This window comes from Solenopsis invicta, chromosome 16, assembly GCF_016802725.1.
Source record: "Solenopsis invicta isolate M01_SB chromosome 16, UNIL_Sinv_3.0, whole genome shotgun sequence".
Taxonomy (NCBI): Eukaryota; Metazoa; Arthropoda; class Insecta; order Hymenoptera; family Formicidae; genus Solenopsis; species Solenopsis invicta.
The window spans coordinates 6979296-6999292 of record NC_052679.1 but is presented as its reverse complement, the minus strand read 5'-3'; the positions used below and the strand labels follow the sequence as shown (position 1 = coordinate 6999292).

The window sequence follows — 19997 nt, the reverse complement described above, 5'->3', positions numbered from 1 at the left end:
CTCCGTCGATCCCACACCCCTTGCAACACCGCAAAGCGAGTGGATAAGTAAGAGGCTACAGGCGAGACTGTCTTCTTCTTCTTCTTCCTCTTCCTCCTCTCTTCTCTATCCTTCCTTCAACTTTCTCATTCCCTACGTCCCTCTCCCCCGTTCTCTCTATCTATCTCCCGTAGAGATAGAGAGATAAATTGTTTGGCGAGAGGGCTCGCCGCTCAAAAGTTTTGCGATATTTCCACTGTTAGTTAAAATTAGTGGAGTTCCCGAAGGCAATTCTGATAACGCTATCTCCCGTCCATGATGCCCACCCACCCTCCATCGCGTTTCCGTCCCTCCCACGGAGTATATTCCGGTCCGTCTCTTTCTTTCGTGCCCCATATCGCTACACCTTGAGTCGCGCGAAATTTCTCACGAGAAATGCAATAAGCTACTGACGTATTCTGTGCGGCGACTCTGAGATTTTCACGATAAAGCTCTGAACGCTCTAAATCATAAGATTCAATCTGGGCCTCTTTGATTTTTTTCAAAAAAATATTATTACTTTGATCTGAGACATACACATTTCGCTTATCGATTAAATGAAATGAAACGCGAGAGAAAGAGAGAGAATCGTATCTCGACCAATGCAGGCTTGCAGAATGGCGCAGCGCTTATCGGAGTCCGGCGTCATCGGTGTCGACAATTAGCGGAGTTTAATCGCCACTCGGTCAGCTGTAATTAAGGGTCTCGCTTCTCCAGCGAGTGTGACAAAAAGGAGAATGCGCGAATTAAAGCGAGAACTGAGGCGCAAAAACTGCGTGCAGATGTACTTGCCACGCTCGAGTGACGTAGGTATACGCGTCATATCGCAATTAAATCAAAATTTTACTTTAGCAAAAGAATATTATATCGCTTTAGCGAAACGATACATATTTGAATTGGTTAAATATATTTGAAAAATTGATAATGTTAAATATCTCGTTAAATCGCTTTATAAAAACGAATACGTGCAATTAGTACGTGTACGTGTACGAACCGTAAACGTGTGTTTTTAGATATCTATGAAGGGTTCTCTAAAATTCATCGAAAAGATCCAGCTAATTGGGATCTGTACAATCAAGACTAAAAGTTTCTTTTAGCGAAGAGCACCGTGTTATTTGACCGAAGGAAGAGCGTGAGAGCGCAATCTCTTCTTTTAATAAGACACTAGGTAATTTTAATCCTTCAGTCGCTCCTCCATTCTCTCCCGCTTAATAGAATTTGTAACTTGGGGATTATGCGCAGATATACGGGATATCTGTGCACGACCGCTCTTCCATTTTAGGTAGAACCAAAAGTCGGCGGACTCCATAATCTAATGGTCTTGATTTAATGAAAATTACAAGAATTTTCTTCACAATCCACATATCGTCGTGTACGATGTACGATTTTTTTTTTATACTTAATTAAATTCATTTAAATGCCAGCAATATGCCTCCGTTGTTTCACCTTTTTCTTTTTCGTTTAGGTATAATGTGCGAAATAATTAAAATAACAATGTAGAACGTAACAATTAAAGTACATAAAAAATATAGCAATGTAAATAACAATGTAAACAGTAACGCAATATCCGGATAAAATTTGATATCGAATTGTCGAAAACACGCAGCATATCAAAACTTTGAAATTTATCAAGAGATGCGATCGTGTTTCGTGCGAATGACACTATCATATGTCTACACGAGGAGAACTAGTCTTTGTCTCTCTCTCTCTCTCTCTCTCTTTATACGCAAATTGTCTAGTAGATCATAATTATTGTATCTAGCCGCGAATATCTAAATTACATTTTTAATAAGTTCAATAACTCTGGGATTTCGATTATGTAAATTTGCTTTTAATCAAATTTCAAAATTGTATTTAATTAGCTATTCACTGTTTCTAAAGCAAGAGAAAGAGAGAGAGAGAAAGAGAGAGAGAGAGACAGCTTGTAAACAGGTTATACAATGTAATTTCCAATATAATAATAAATTGTATTTAAATCACACAATATCTGCGAGCGTATTTTATTCAGTGCTCATGAAATATTTAAAAAATAAAGTGTAAACGTATAATTTTGGCAAAATTAAAAAGAAAATATTATAATGCAAACTTTGATGATTTGAATAATAAATACAATATACCACGTTTAGAGGTTCATTTAATATGGAGGCAGCTATCAATAATATCAAATATATAATAGCAAATAACGAGAAAAAATTAAATAAAACTGGACATTGCGATAATTTATATTTGAATAATATCATGAAAAAGTTTGTTTCAATTACATTAACATTTAATAATATTTCTCGGATTAAACGCTGAAAGAATCACATCTGCTATATCAATTTTTAAAAAGAGATTAAAGTGCACAGGAGAAAAATAACATGTATCTAATGATATACAAAAATTAGTAGCTAATGAAAATAATCCAAGTTTTTAAGTTTTCATTATTAACAATTAAAATTATACAATAAAATGTATAACATGTATGCTTTATAAATGTAAATATTAGAGTAAATAGCCTTATTATGTAGCTAAATATATATGAAGATCTGTTAATTCAAATTTGCTGCCAACTGTGTTTAGTATCTAAATATTCAAATGATTGATCGAAATTCCCATATTTGAGTAATTATGCAAGCATTATCGGATGCAAACAATATTTGAATTTGAACATTCGATTTTTTTAAATATTTGAATAATAATAGTCCAAATCACAATCTATAATGTCCATAACTGAAATGTAACTTTATGCCCAATGCTGCTTATTTTAGTAAAGTTTTCGCTTTCTTAATCATGTTGTTTACAAGTTACAGAACGGATAAAAATAAATGAACAGTATTGATTTATCAGATTTAAAAATAGAAAAGATGTTACAAAAAAAAAACCCGAATGATACGTCAAGAAACGACAGCGTCTTTTTCCTTCCGATATCTCAAAAAGTAAAACCAACGAAAAGACAACACGACTACATGTAATTTTTTTGTTTATTACATAATGCTATCGATTATTGATTCATTAATCTAATATTGTCAAATATTTTTTTTTACGTCTATCGCAGAATTGTAGCGTAAAAGATAGCGAATGTAAATCGTTGACGATTTTGCGAAACGTAAAGTTATTCATTCGAAAGAAGCGCGGTCAAAGTGCGGTCAGTTCAGGTTCCGATTAAACTTTGTTAATTATCGCAGCGACGATGCTTATCTCCGACGCCAATAAAACGCGCTAGTGCCATTACATTTAGCACGACAGCAGCGTCCATAACAGACAAAAAGAGGACCAGTAACTACCGCGTCATATGGTTCAGCAAAAAGTCTCTATTAACAGTTGCGCGCTCCCGTGGCTCTAATCTTTCTTATCCAATTTTATGGTCGAGCGAGCAATCTTTGACACTTGGGACGTCTCGCGTTCAATGACGCGCGGCCTCCACTGACAGATGTCGATTCCTCTGTTCTACGTGAAAATTCAAACCGAAGTAGATTCACCGACTCGCCTGACAACGCAAACTAGAACGAATGGTTACTCGCCCGACGACGAACGTATATTGTCATTGTTACCATTTTCGATATGAATCGTCCGATCGTTTGAAATGTCGAATTAATGCTCCGTTGAAATAAGTAAATTGTGCAAGGTGCATTCGGATCTGCGCGTTCCCGCGCGTATCAGAGGCGCGCGATGTCACAAAGCTCGGGCGTCTCCCCCGTCTCGCGGGGAGCTTAACTCTCAGGCTTTTTGCCGTACCTCGCAGCTTTCCGCGATGCGAGGGAAGTCAAGTAATGCGATCTGTGCGTTCATGCAATTTCCCCGCGTTGCGCGCTGAATGTACGCGCGCTTTACGCGAATTGTCGACAGAACGCAAATTTTCACCGTAGCGATAATTAATTATAATAATCGGTGCGCCGAGAGAGTCGGCGAAGACCGAAGAACAATAGCAATTTCGAGTTCGAATGCGGCAAAGTCTTGCCAGTTTACCGAGATATCTAGCTCCGGCAGAGAGTTAGCTGGAAATTTGAATTTCGACTTCGAAGGAAGGACTTGGAGGAAACAAGGAGGAGGAGAGAGTCTTACCTCCCAGGATGGCCTGGTCCTTATCTCCTCGTTGGCCCACCGATCTGCAACAACAAAGAGAGAACGATGAAGGGAAGGCTGCAATGGTGCAGAATCGTTTTCCTTAAACTTATTACGCTGCAGCTTATTATCGTAAAAATTAAATGGTAAATATTGTGCGTTGCGTGAAACATCGTTATCGCAACAATTTAGATCGATATACTCGCTGGCACAATAAACTCGCACTATAAAACTTCCTGCTTGAATAATAACACAATTTTACGTTGGCACAATATTTACGAAACATCGCCGTTGCGCCAACAGCAACTGCTTTACTCGTTTTATGAGAAACCGAAGGTAACGCTACGACAATAACGGGATATCCGGCAAAAGGATCACCGCGCGCGCCGACATTAATCCTTTGTGCAAGGCGTATCGCCCGAACTTGACGAAGAGTAACAGGCGGAAATAACCGATCCTTGTCGCGAGGCGAGGAATAGAAGAAATACCAATAAGCCGATACCAAAAGAATTAGCCGGCTATGAGAACGCCATTTTAGCGAGTTGTCGCAAACTTTCGTAAGCTTCGTCGTCCCAACTAGAGGTACGGAGAAACAGGGCTTATAAACTGTAATGCCTGTGACTCTTGCCGACCAAAGTCTTCGAGACGTTGCCGAACCGAACCGAATATTCTTGTCATACTGCGTACACCCCCTGTGTGCGGAGAAAACAATTGTTTTATTTCTGTCCAACCTCTACCTCGAGGCACGCACTTATTTTAAATACTTGGAGCGAGTAAAAGCCTCTTCGCGTCTGATTGTTTTAAAGTTTTAAGTTTGGATTTGCGAGTCGCGAAAGATCGGAGTCTTTAAGAGTCCAGAGTTTGTAGGGGAGAAAAAGAGAGAGAGAGAGAGAGCTGAAAGTTATTAATTTACCTGCGTTCCAACTGATATTAAAGATTGCAGCAATAAGATTTTAAAGAGATGAATTTTATACCTATCGAAATAAAAAGGCTAATTGTATTTAAATTTTTATAGAATGTAGTTTTATATTACAATATTATTATTCATAGTGATTTTGTAGTACATAATTTTACATTATAGTACATTTCATAATATATTGTATAAAATATCGTATGTATTTTATGCTTACTAAAAAGAGATTGTGCCGAAAAATTGGTGATTTCCTTCATACACACAAAAAATAAATAAATTCTTCATTCACGTATATTTTTATTCTTGAATGCTATTTGTTTTCATTTGAGTATGAAGTGCTCTCTTCAATTACAATTACTGTTCATTTGCATCAATAATAAATATATGTGTGCAAAGTACCTATATTTTATTCTTATCTAATATCATATTTTTTTAACTGAATAAAAATAATAATAATATCATAATTTATTCTTAATTGAAGATTATTTATTCTTGGCGCTGTTCTAAGCGTAAAATATTCTTGGATTAAAGCATTTATGCGTTTCTTTAAGAATTTATTTTTTTGCGTGTCCCTTGTTTTCATTCAATCGCAAAAGCTATTGCAGTATATTGACATACATGTCATAGCTTAAACTCCCACATCAATCAGCTGATACTGCAATTTCGATTTTTCGATTTCGGACACGCTTTCCGGAACAACTCATCGTTTTCGAATAAAACGAACCTTCGTTTAGATCATGGTAGTTACTTTGAAATGGTTTGAAATATATTTGATCGCAAAATCAATCTAATTCAAATGTAATGTCTTTTCTTCTATAAGAAAGTGTGTTTATACGTTTAAAATATTTTTGTATACCAAGAAAAAATTTAGTAAAAAAACTAAAATATTTAATCCGATATGTTCAACTAAACATTGGAATTCAACAATTATTTAGTTGTCCAAAAAAAGTTGTAATTCAAGGAATCATTCACGTCAACCATTAATATTTTTTCAAGAATTACCTAAATCAACTCAATATTTAGCAGAACGTATTGGAGTAAACATTTTAGTACTTCAGCAAGTCTTTTTTCATCCAAAATTGTACTACAAAAATAGTTTCCCCTTCATTCGTACAAACAAATGTTCAATAATGTGTGAACAGGTTTCGCACGAAATACTCGCGGCGCAACGAAGCTAATGCTCATTCGTTGGCGACCTTTTTGCTAAGAGAATGGATACTCGGATTTCTCGCGGTTTTCTTGTAATTCAGTCCCTTCCAGTTACAACTGGAAGAGAAACAACGGCAGCGAAAAAAGCGAGATCTCTCTCTTTCTCTCTCGCTCTCGTACAGTTTTAGTTTAGAATTGGTTACCTATCTCGCGATCGCACGAATGGGCGAAGAAAGGATTGGTACGAAGCTGAAGCGAAGGGCGGGATGAGGTATAGCGAACAGAGGGTCCGGTGTATTCAGGCGGGATGCGGCAGTTAAAAGCCTCGCGCACAGTCTGCAAGTTTCTGGCGATGGCGATACTTAGGAGTGATTTGAGATTTAAGGTCGACTTCGCGCCATTCATTGCTAAAAGCTTCGTATCTGAGCGGCTGTCGGTTTTAATGATTAATACAGCTCGTCGCTCAAGGATTAAGTCGTAGTAAATAGGCGACGTGGCTGACTTTACGCGCAGGGAGAAAAGGGAGAACGGGAGTTTGCGCGAGGGCTGAAAGGATCAACTGAATCGAGTTATATTTTTACATCGACCTAAATGTCGCTCCAAAATCATGGATCTCAAAAGCATCAGCGCGGTGTGCTATCAAGTCGGCGAGATAAAGGACTCGTATGAAACGCGAAGAAAACACGAAGATAATTTGTGCATTTGTACATTTCAACTTGATTGAGCAATTATGTGTTTAATACCGAAAATTACAAGGTGTATGTTCTCGCGAATTAGAGGATATTCCGAGAGTCTTTGGGAATAAGTTATAAAATGAAGAATTCACAGGGGGTGTCAACCACTTGACGTAATCGTGGGACAAGATCTCCAAAATCATTATGAAATTCTCATATAATCATTTTGGAATTAGATGTAATTATCAGAAATTATAATAAAATCACCAGAAATCATTCGAAATCATGTGTAATCGTCATGAAATTTATGATAAAATCATGTATGACTATCATAAAATTTGATGAAGTCGGTACAAGCTTTTGGCTTTTGTAATTAATTTTTCATGTTGTCTTTAAAAAAAAGGTTATCAAAAATTTTTATGACGCTTTTATTAGAAAAATCTTTTATCAATCATAACGAATCCCAACGGTCTTGAATATATCTATTTTCTGAGTGGCTAGCCCTCAATTTAATTTTATTTGAAAGAAATTAGCAGACAATGGTGTTTCTAGTCAAATAAAATCATTTTTAATTACAAGAAATCTGATAATTACACGTGCAATCAGGAAAAATTATTGTGTAATCAGATGAAATCAAATGAAATCGTGTAATTTGTGGGACAACATTTTAGCTAATGGTTACTCCCTCGGAATAATTCATACATGTACCATACCAATTTTCTTCCCCGCTTTGCCTAATGAAGCAATCTTGTCCCCTATATGTAGCCTTCATTTCTATATATTTTCTGTTTTCTTAATTCGAAAGGACTATCTAAATTAGGCATAATACACACGGGTAGGGAAAAAAAGGCAAACAGAAAGACTTAGAGAATTCCACGAAGCTAGGCAGCATCAATTGTATGCACTCTTTCTCGTTAACGCTCAAGCTCATTTCTATGGCGTCGCCGAACTGAACCCGCCGCGCCGTCACTGCCGCCACCTGATAACAACGTGCCGAGCATCGGGTGAAAATAAAAATACGAGACGCGCGGCTTTTGTTCAGCCGCGATGAGTCCGAACAATTCCCGTCCGCCCGTTTAATCGCGACGTCCATTTATAGAGCGGGGAAGGGAAAACGGCGGGAGGGGAAAAAAAAAAAAATAATTGCGAACGAAGCAACGGGGATCACCGGCTTCGTTCGGAAGAATCGAGCGATCTCCCTCCTTTGTCCGGCAGGATGCTCCTTCCATCGCCGCGGTATTGTTCATAATCCTCGACTCGAAAGCACACCCGCCGAGTTCTTTTTTTTTTTTACGACCGCCAATTGTCAGACTGCATTTCGCACGTCGACGGAAGGGGCACGATGCCGTCGAAGCGGATTAAATCGCCGCACGTAATCCTGTCGCGAGCACCTGCCAATCCGTCCCACATTTCGCTAATTAATCTCGCTAATTATTCGCTAGTTGGGCTCAGCAGCAAGGGCAAAAAGCACTCGCTTTTTTTTCCAAGCTGTGAGCTCTCACGATGACGCGACCAAACGCAAGAATAATCTTTTCCTCTTTTAATTTAAAAATAATTGTAACTTTTTCCAAATGTGTTAATATACCTGGGCAAAAATCCTTTCTCAAAAGTCTTTTCATTAAATTATGTGTAATTAATTATTGATAATATTTACATTTTCTAGTGATAAGATAATAATTGAGGGCGAAGGATGATAATTGCGTTAATGAAATAAAATTACGTTTAAAAATGCACACGGTACAATACGTACGCGTATACGCTTCTATAATGAACATTATATAAATATCCGTTTAATATATAAATTAACACGCAGCTTCAAAGAAGATGCATATACTTGTTCAAGTTATTTCTAGCACCGTGACAAAAACTGTTTTCACATTTGGAATGCAAATACAGAGAGTTTATTTCTCTTCAGCAGTTAATTGGTTTACCGCGTCTGCAAACTTATTTAACAGCGGCAAGGTAAACTATTAATTAATATTCCCGTTATTCTGCGTTTTACATCACGTCGACCAAGGAGCCTTTCTTTATTAATTCAATTCATAGGCGAATAATCTCCGAGAACATCAACATTTATATTTTCCGATAAATAAATCCCGAAAGGATGCACCAAACGAGTTCGGGTTTGTTAATTAGATCACAACGATAAACTCTCGACGCGCGCGGAGAGATAAACTCTTAATTAATTAATTAAAAGAAGTCTCCGGCGTGGTGGAAGATCCCCCTTCGGTTACTTTCTTTCAAAGTTTTCCCAGGACCAAAATCACTTAAATAAAGATTATTTGCGCTTTCGCAGTTTGATAGAACCAGATATTTGCGACTAATCAATGTAATTGCATAGCACGTGAATCCATTTGGTTGATACATTTTTGGCGTTAAAGAAATTAAATTATATTGCGTCCGACGGTATTCGCGTTTCCTGCGTAAACGATTTTATGTATAATATTCTCTAATGCGTAACGTATATCCTCTAATGTATAAATTATTGGCAACGAGCGTTAGAAACAAAAAAAATAAACTGACACGGCGGCGTAAAGCAGCATCAAAGTTATGTCAAAATTGCGTAACAAAATTATAACGAAGCTAAATAATAATTATTAACACAATGATAAAACAGTTTGCAAAAGCACAATTTTCATAATAAATTAATAAACGGGGGATAAACTTGCAGTATACGTTGCAGTAGTTAATTAACGTTTATTAGTACCAATATTCGCAGGATGAAACAAAATATTTATTTCGTTATTCATGACGCGAGATGAGAAGCGAATTACTTGTTACTGTAGCAATACACGTCAGGAATGTTAAAGCGATTTTCTCCTTCCCTGTATTTATCACTTGATTCGCTTCAAATATAATGATCAGACGCAGAACAAAGTGCTAATTAGAAGGAATTCTTATTTATCATTTGCGCCGCGGAAAGTTTATCGGGGATACGGCTAGATGAGCCATTAATAATTTTCCAAGACCATCAGCGTAGAGTGCAACGAACAATTTACATTACGCAACTCCACAGACGGAGAAACGTAGAAATAATTGGTGGCGCAGTCTCCTCCTACCTAGAGAGCAATATTTCTTACATGTTCTCGTCGTTATCTGTCGCTCGGTATCAGATACAATAAATAGCGCGGCGTTTCACAGAGAGCATTCTTAACAAGGCACACTTTGCCCACCACAAGCTCGGACCATTTCATAATTGACTGCATTTCTATCAAAACGATGGTCGCGCTAATCTCTGGTCGCGATAATCGCGGCGACGAATTAACGGGTCCTCCTGCCCGTCAATTACCATAATTAATCGGCGATTGATTAATGGTGACACGTGGAATAACGCGTCCCGACGTCCGTGCGCGTCGATTGTTCGTGCTGGGCGATTAATCGAGCCGCCGAATTTCTCCCTCCCCCTTATACGGCCAGCCCGAGGGGATAATTTATTTACCGGGCGGCTCGTTAATAAATTAAGACCGGCGTGAAAGCTTAATGAAACGTCTCGCGATGTCGCTCGAAGAATTACGAGCTCTTCCCTCTCTCTCTCTCTCTCTCTCTCTCTCTCTCTCTCTCTCTCTCTCTCTTTCTCTCTTCCGCAAGCTCTCTCCGCCGTGCTGAGAGACCGCAAAAAGGATTCCGAGCGGTCTCGCAAGGACTCGCGATTACGACCCCGAAGGATCGAGACACGTCCACTAGTGTCTTTCCGAGGAAGAGATAATCAATCTTGTTGAAAGGATAAAGAATTTTCGGAAAAAAAGACGTCCTTTGGCGTAATACAGCTTGCATGAAATATTTCGAAAGCAATTTTTTTGAAAATACGCCCGGCTCGATATTAGACTTGGACTATGTATAGCGCGCGCGTCACGAAAGAGAAGCCAATAAATTCAACGGGGGGAGACGGGGCTAGTTCTTCGCAACGCTTCCTTCCATAATCGTGCTCGTGCCGCTGCGTCGTGTATCCCAGCCGGCCGGGCGAGCTTTTTTTGCGACCGGGAGGAATATTTCCCCTGCAGGACGAGAAAATGTGGGACCATTGTTCTGAACGGCGAGCGTGGAAAAGAGAAAAGTGGAAAAAGACGTAACGAACAGACGCGACCGAAGAAAATGGATCGACCGGTCATTTCTCCTCCTCCCACCTTCCGTCCTCCTCGCCGCCGCTGTTAGACGCTGAAAGGGTATATAAGCCCCTTTTTTTAGAGCTGCTTTTACAAAAAAAAAAAGAAGAAAAAGGGTATACGAGCGGTTCTTTGGCCTGTCCCTTCTTTTTTTTTTTTTTAAGGAACTCGTATCGACAGATTGACGCACACGAGAGTCGTATCATGTGTTCAATGATGGTTAACTTGCAACGAAAGGGATAAAATAAAAAGGGAGGAATACGCACATCCAGCAGAGAGAAAGAGAGAAAGGGAGAGGGACGATAGAATTTATTGCAGTCGGCGTTCGGCGTTGGACATTGGCGAATCGAACTAATAATTCGACCAACTGGAAATATCGACGAAATACAGACTTTTCACTTGCACGAAATTATTTGCGCACTGGCGATAAAACATTTTTCATCCATCGAAAAGGAACGTAAAAAGTATGTCAAATGCAAACTGAATCCACGTTAAAAACATTGGGAATACCGATTTAAGCTGTCGGATATATCGAATCCTATAATTCGATCGGATATTTCGCAGTCGAAATTCGACTCGGATAATTATGAAAAATTCAACGGAAACGTAGGTATATACGCGGAGTGTTAAATACCAAAAGAGTTAATTCGCATTCACGGCACCTTGCCGTTATCAATACAAACAGCTCGCGCTTGCGTTTTTTATTCAATGGTGTGAGGAAGTAAAGCCGTGATATTATTGTAAATATGATTACGGCTCGTGTTGCAGTCTCACAATTTCATGAGCGTGCATTAATAACACCAGCGGCGCACTGTCCTCCTGGCATAATTCCATATTTTTATTACAAATCCGCGTATACGTTGTACCATGTATGCATTACCACGAGCATCAACGACAACGGTTGGGGAAAATGTGGCGAGAGGCGAGGCGAGTCCTTCGATGCGCCAGTCCGCAGAGTGCACTGTATCCTTTAGCCTAGTTTCTCTCTTTATCTCTCCATTCCTCTCTTTCCGTACACCACTGTTTCTCTCTCGACGCGCGATTTAATTTAAGTTTAATGCGAGCCGGCGCACGTGGTCACGTACACTCAACAATGGCGAAAGGCTTGCTATCCAAGTGGAGAAACGCATCGGCGAAATTCACGCCGACGCTTCCCCCGAGCATCCGGCGTCGTAACTTAATCTACCGGGTGTCTCGGAGAGAGAGAGAGAGAGAAATGGAACAAAAGGAAAAACTTGTTTGCACGGATTTTTCTTACAGGATAGCGCAGTCTTTAGCGCAATACGAATTGCCTCGCGAATTTATCGCTATTCGATACTTTGGGTAGTTTCGTTGAATCTGACGCGGACTCGATTTAAGACTGCATGCTCCAAAGTTCTACGAGATATGCGGAGAGCGCAGTTAGTAATATAGCGCATTTTCTTCTCGCAAGGTGCGCGAGCAACCGCGTAATAATCGTCTTGGTAATCGATATCGATAAAAACAAGACAAATAGAGTCCGGACAAGCTGCCACACGCACGTTTTCCCGCACACCCCATAGAGAGCCCGCGCCGCTTAAGTTCACGACTATCGCTTTAAGCGAAACGCTCTCGATCGACGTCACGGTACGTAGCGGGCACGTGAAGCACGTGCGCCCCATGATAGCGCCGAATAAATATCCAAGGTGAAAAATGTCGGCGATTGGCGATCGTGGAATCGGCTATTTCCGCGATCATGAGCGGCGGAGAAATTTCAGTCGAATTTCTGCGAGTGCACCGCTTTTTTATTATCGTTACTACTTAATCCGTTATCAAATTACCCTCGCGCAGGCAGGTCGTAGCGATAATATCTAATTCCGATGATCGCTCCGCGTTATCTTTGGAACGTTCGCAGAACGTAAAATAGATAAACGATAACGCGTTTATATCGCAAAAGTATAGATACCTCGTTAGGTACGTGTACACGGGTACATTAGGTTAATTGGGTTTAGGGGAGAATAACGGAAGAACTGGCAAGAGTTTCATTATCATTATCAAATGTTCATTATGAAATTATTTGAAAATCGATTATCAGTGGTTATTTCGGGCGTATCACGGCCGTATCATAGAGTGTAACCGGCGCTCAAAGTTTTTCGGAGGTAAAAGTGGCTTTTATGGGCAGCGCGCGGCCGCGGCCGCGCCATAATCGTTCCGCTTATGTGCGCGTCGCCGGCGCCGAGACCGGGGGCTGGGGCTGGGGCTGGGGCCGGGGCCGGGGCGTCGCGAGATAATCACCTCGCGCGAAAATCTCGCGCACTGCACTAATCCGCACGCCGGAAAAATCGCTGGCGCGCGGAATGTGATTTTGTCCCGTGAGCGCGTTACCGCTCGCGAGAGATAAAATCGCGAACGGCTCTTTTGATCAAAGGCACAGAAGGCTTTTTCACTAATTTGAAAAACATCGCGCGTTTCGAGAGATTTCGACGCGTAAATTAAAAGCCGTCCGAAATATTAACCCCCTTCAATTCCCTGGCTCTGGCGTGTAAAACTTTTAATTTGAAAATTGGTCGCTACAATTTCATTTTACACTCGAGCATCGAATATCTTTATCTGAGCTATACAACGCGAATAGGGTTAAATGCTTATAATCCTATTGGAAACGTATAGGCGTTAACGCCGCGACGTTATAATCCCGACGTTGTGGATTTTGACGTAAATTTTGATTAAATGTTGATGCGAAAAAGAGACCCGGCACTTGATTTATTATCGTAATATTTACGTTTATATGCGTACCTGATATTTTCCAATATTTAACTTTTGACGCGCGCGCGGCGAATATCCGAGGCGAAATAAATCTACTCAGAAAAGTGCGCCAACTACGAAATGACTAGCCAACTTTTCCACAATACCCTCTGTCAGACACCGACCCTTTCGTTCCTATTCTTTTATTTCCAACACGTCGCTGCAATAGCCCGCGCGATCCGATCCACTTGCAGCATTCGGTTGCGCCGTTATTCAATTCATCGCCGGATTCAATTACCTCTGCGCGGTAACGGTGAGTAGAGGCATTTCCCCTGCGCACGTGCGCGCCTGCACCCTCACTAACGCACGTACACACACACACACACACATACGCACACAACCACGCACACCCACGCACATCAACGCACACCAACGAACACCCACACACATGCACACGCCGCAATAATCTAGCTGTAAAACTCAGCCACGCGACCTAGATCAACATCCACCTAGTTTTCAACTTGGCCGACTAATAGCGGCAATCCCTCTTCGACCCGACACTCCTGCTGCTGGAGGTGCACCGTGTGCGGAAGCGCATTGACGCTTCGAGCCCTGTACCTCCACACGTACAGGGTTTCGTAAAAATATTTACAAACTTCTCTTTCGCGTCTAAGTGAGGTCGATATCGCTATAACTTTCATCCTTAGCTCTCGTTATCTCGATGAACAAATAGACCCTTGTTATTGCGGCCGAAAGAACGATTAAACTCGCGTGCGACACCAGTGTTGATTTTATCCCTCGGCGAGAGAGAGAACTACGTCGAAATCGCCGAGTGCTAGTAATTCTGTATACACAAAATTACTTGCACCTGCGCGTGATCCTCACGATATGATGAGGATTTGATTCATCTTGTTAACGCGCGAAACGTACCTACGCGCCTCTATGCAGATCGCTGGCTAGTGACACGGGGGCTCGACGCGAGGGAGTAACACCAACGTTCGGGAAAACAATCTCTGAGCGACAGTCAACAATGGGTATTTACCTTGATGGTGGGCTACCACTCGCGTACACCCAGCCCGAGTGCCGCTTGACCGAGACCGCCACTCTTTTTTTGCCCCGTAACTTCACCCCCGACACTCCATCAATCACCCGGTAATGGCAGCCCTTCGGTTTTTATCCGCGCTTATATACGCGGTAGTCCGCAGAACAGGCCGGGGATCGATACAATTTATTTTCCTAATCGGGAATTTATTCTTCGGATTCCGATATCGATCCTCTCGAAACGAGAAGGTCCGTCTCGCCTGCATTCCGTTGATGAGCACGTTGGAGATTTTCTTCTTTTTTTTTTCTTTTTTTTTAGGTTTGGCAAGCGTGACGAAACATAAAAAATGAAAAAAAGAAGAAGGAGAGAGATGCCACGGGACGATTTATTTCACTAGCCGACAAACGATATTTGAAGGGAAAATCATTGAGATCGATTAAACAGAAGCATCATTTATTTGAAGATTAAACCGGGAAAGAGTTCTAAAGACGTAATTAATTTTCACGGCGAAAAATTTCAGAGGAATTTACGATGCCTTTGTAATACCTTCTTGTATATTAAGACTTGATAAATTGAAAAGTTTCGAAGAGGAGGGGAGAAAAGATGATCGATCACCTTTTAAGATATAGCTGATGTCTATGCCTCTCTCTCTCTCTCTCTCTCTCTTTTTTTCTCGCGAAAGATAATTAACTTCAATGTTTGCTCATACGGGAGAAAAGGTGTTTTTCGATAAACTTTATTTTCATATAATCTCATATAATTTTACATAAAAAATGAAAAAAGAATTGGCACTCAATTTCGCTGCGCGAGTCATTTACACACGAGCGCGACGCTTGGTTACATCCATAACGCATTTCGAGGCGGAGTGAATTAAGCGTTGAATTAAATTCCTGCGTGATTTCAGGTTGCGTTATCCGAGTGTCGCGTTTGCGCTCGACGGCAACGAGCGCGATAAATGCGGCGCGTCGAGCGAACAAGCAAGAGAGAAAGAGAGAGAGAGAGAGAGAGAAGAGGACAGAGCGAAACAAACGGAACTGCCGGATACCCGAGGGAACCGGAACCGCTCGGATCATGCACTGGACGGGCCGCGGTCGTCAAAACGCATCGGCGAGATAGTCCCCGACAATATGACAGAACAAAACGGCTTGCGGCACGCCATGTCGTGCGCGCGTGCTCGCGGGAAAAGGAAATCCCAGAGTGGAGTTTGACAGGCGACCCATGAAACCCACGATATGTGTCCGACATTAGCGACTTTCCCGTTCCTTGTACTCGTTGACAGGGAAATAGATGAATAGCCAGGGAAAAAAGTGAAAAGTGAGAGAAACAGAGAAAGAATTAGAAAGAGAACCGGAAAGATTGGTATAGATATGGAGAAACGAGCAGAGTGAGTAAAGTGTAAAACAGAGTAAAGTGGAACAAGTAGAAAAAGAGGCGGACAAACGGATCGATGGAACGGTCGGATAAATAGAGAGACACTCGCTAGAGCAAGATGGAATAAATGTCGGAAAAGGAAAGGAGAAAACGAAAAAGTGAGTAAAATGGGGATTTTATTATGCCTCGGGGGCAAATTGCTCCAGGTGTGATACATGTACGGATGGAGAAGTATATAGCAAACAATTTACATAGAAAGTGTGAAGCGTGTATGGCGTCAAGCTGTAAAGATTACCAACAACCGGAATTTCCATAGATCTGAATATATAAATAGACAAATTGCGAGAAGAGAAGAGAAGAGAGAGTAGTTCGCTGAGATTTCGTCGAAAGAAATCTCCACATAATAAAAGCACCCGAGATACACCCGACCTCATCATCGCTTCAGCGTGCAAAAAGTATTGGGGGGAGAAGGGAGGGAGAGAAAAAACAATTGAACGAGGAGGGAACTTTTGCAGAAAGTAAGAGTAGATAAGAATGGCGAGTTGTGCGAGAATAGATCGAAGGTGAGTGGTAAGGTGCGCGATGGCATTGAGAGAGGCCCCGATAAATCCCGATTGTACGAGAGCATCGGAACTACCGCTGCGTAATCCGATGTAGCTACACACGTGGAAATGACGTTGGCATACAGAACGGTGGCCCGTGTATACACGCAGGCCAGCTTTACGACCGATGGACGCGGGCGAGCGAGTTCGCCGCCGTCGCGCCGCGCCGCGCCGCGCCGCGCTGCTCCGAAGCCAGAGCTACCATCCGGTCCAACTTTGTTCGACGGAATTGCGGAGCGCTTTGATGACGGATCGATGCACACCCTGAACTGCGTACCGGTCACCGTCCTTCTAATGAGACGAAACGACGCGGATGCAATAACGCGACCGCGAAACGCCGGGCACCGTCGTTAAGCAACCGGCTGCACCGTCCTTCTGTTATAACGTACCGTTTGTTTGTTTGTTGGAATTGCACTCGATGATGGATTATTATTTTGTGTGTGTGTGTGTGTGTGTGTGTGTGTGTGTGTGTGTGTGTGTGTGTGTGTGTGTGTGTGTGTGTGTGTGTGTGTGTGTGTGTGTGTGTGTGTGTGTGTGTGTGTGCGCGCGCTGGAAGATACGTACATCTGTGTGGAATTCGAGTTTTAAGAGAATTTCGCGTGACAGAGTGCGAGTTGTTCGCAGATATTGATATTTCAAATTTAGATATTGATTCGAACTAAAACCTCGTTTCGATCAAATAAATGTAATAATGTTATTTGAAAAAAAAAAAGAAAAAAAACAAAAACAAGATTTCTGAATAATCGGAACTTAAAATATAATAGTTCGTCACAACGCGATTAAATGAGTTAATTCTTTTCCAAGTTAATTTAATATATTGAAATACAAATAATAACGATACGAGTTTTCAAATCTTTTCAATATTTAACTAAAGCCCGTAGAGATGATCTTGTTTGTAAATGCCGATCATTTCGTACTTAATTATTTGAACGGTAAATTTGTGTGTTCGCCAATTAGTTTTATTTATATGCGATGTTTAATCAATTATCCTAATGATCGACCAGTGCGGGCACAAATTTTGTTTCGAGGCTTATCGGGTAAATGCCCGATTATGGATTTCGCATTTATTTGGCTCGAGTCGTTTATCAACGTCAACAGGGATGCGCGATTTTTGAAGCTTAACAATATTATCGACGTATCATCGGATTCAGGAAAGCGCCGATATAACACGTTACACAGAAATGGCGCTCTGGCATTAGTCGTTGAGCGCTCATGCAATTTTGCGATTAAATACTGCAAATACAATTCCGCCCGAAATTTATTTCGCAATATCAACATTTCTTTTTTTTTTTTTTTTTTCGTTCAATCACATACATGCCGCTCCGCTTTTGCAAATTGACATGTGAAATAAAAATTTTATTAAAAATTATAGGTAGCTCCGTTAAAATCAGGGAACAACAAGTAACATTTTTCCAGATATTTTATATATACTTGAATATATTATTGAGTACAACGAAACGTTCTCTCTTCATCGATTTTCTAATCGCCCCTTCTCCATAACCGATTATCCTCCCAAATTTACTCTCTCTCTCTCTCTCTCTCTCTCTCTCTCTCTCTTGAGCCGCGCCCGTGTTCATGCTTACGCGGGGTATATGTAAAACTACTACTCGCTGAAAATTCAGTGGCGCTTTCGATAGCGTATCGATGTCGCCGGATATGCAAATCTGCAATAATCCAAATAGTAAATCACTGAAACTGGCGCAATAGTTTGTAATTGTATTATTGCTCCTCGACAGCTATAGCCAGATTTACAAGCCGAGAGAGGTATGGCTGATCCGTCAACAAGCTGGTAATGATGCAACATGGCCGTTAATAATCGTCCAGCCGTGATAATAATTTACTGACTGATCGATAATTTCCACTCGGTGTGATCCTACATTTCAACAAACCTTCCATTATTTATTATGACTGCATTATTTTAATTATCTCCTGCGTGCGTGTACGCGCGCGCGCGCGTGTATGTGTGTTTTCAATTTATTTATTCTATTATTGTATTTTATAGTCCTGAAATTTCATAAAGCATAATTAAAAGCACGCGATGTATAAGGATAATTAACATGTTTATAATACAACGATATGCGATACACTAAATTTATTTAAAATACAATCTGCAAAACCGTACCGGACACATGGCAAAATCATTTGTAAAATCCTTATAAAACGCTGCGCTTTGAGTTTACTTTGTGCTAAATGCGCTCGTTTATTTGCAGCGAGTACCATTTTTGAAGTTTTCAATTTGTTCTAATTCAGGTATTTACACGATAATTGATTTGTCACTAATGTCCTTACGTTACGTTTGCCTTATTTCGATTCGGCAACTCTACGACTTTAGTTCAAGAGCCCGACAGCTCTTGGTAAAACGCATCCTGGGTTTGGATTTAACGTAATCCGAGGAAATTATGCTCGGAAATCGTGTTCGCCATTTGCCCGTCGAAATGGATGCACGCAGACACGTACCCACGTACCCACCTTCATAAGCGAGTTACTGCGAAATACAAATGCGCATATATGGTTCAAAGCCGCGCCTCAAGCTTCCTCGTCGACGATTCAAGATTTAATACCGCGTCCGGTAATTAAATAATTTTTAAAAGTTGTGGAATACGCAAATACGCCGTATAAAATTTTATCGTATTGTATCGCGTGAAAATTCAATTCACTAAAACTTTTAAGAAGAACGGAAGACGAGGAAAGGATGGATTTTCTCTCGAAAGAGAATTCCCGTGCGTGCGTGCTTGCGAAGATAATTTTAATTACGATAATGTAAAATTTCAATTTCGAAAGCTTGAGCAGCGAAAGCAATGATTCTCGAGAGGCATATTGCATCGCTGCAACGGATTTATTAAGTGCAACATAGCTGGCTGCGAAACTGCGAAACAGCCTGGAATCTACTGCCAACTTAATTGGTGGTTACCAGCGTAGTACTTCGATCGCGAAAACCACCAGTTTCAAGACGATTCTTAATGAGAAAATACTGCGCGGAATAATGACTTTTCACGCGCGCATTTAATGCGCGATTCTCCGAAATGCTCCCTAAATAAAGATTATTACTTTCGGCTAAAAGCCCGCTGCGAGTAATTTATTCCTCGATAAATGTGTCGGACATTAATAAAGAGATCCACGAAATTTATTTAGATTATGGCGCGCACGTTCCTATCTCGGGTCGTTATCGGTGGAATTCAATATCATTTCTGTATCGCGAACATTGAATCGTCTCCAACACTCGCCCGATTGCCGATTCATCCAACATTGAGATGCACTTGTTCGTGTCATAATTATATTATTAATATTATTAATAAATTCTATTATTAAGCGCATTAACATAGAAACGCGAATGTCGAGACCGCAATTGTTGTTCGTATTCGTGAACCCGTATCGGCAAAT

The 19997-nt window shown here is 40.8% G+C and overlaps 1 protein-coding gene across 2 annotated transcripts in view; it reads right to left on the bottom strand.

Annotated features, from left to right (window-relative positions):
• LOC105204886 (leucine-rich repeat-containing protein 24) overlaps window positions 1-19997 on the bottom strand; it is a 130801-nt gene that overhangs the window by 39031 nt on the left and 71773 nt on the right. For both annotated transcript variants that reach the window (XM_011174151.3, XM_011174154.3), the window contains exon 2: window positions 4063-4106. The gene's annotated coding sequence lies outside the window, so the exon portion shown is untranslated. The remainder of the gene's footprint in view (window positions 1-4062; window positions 4107-19997) is intronic.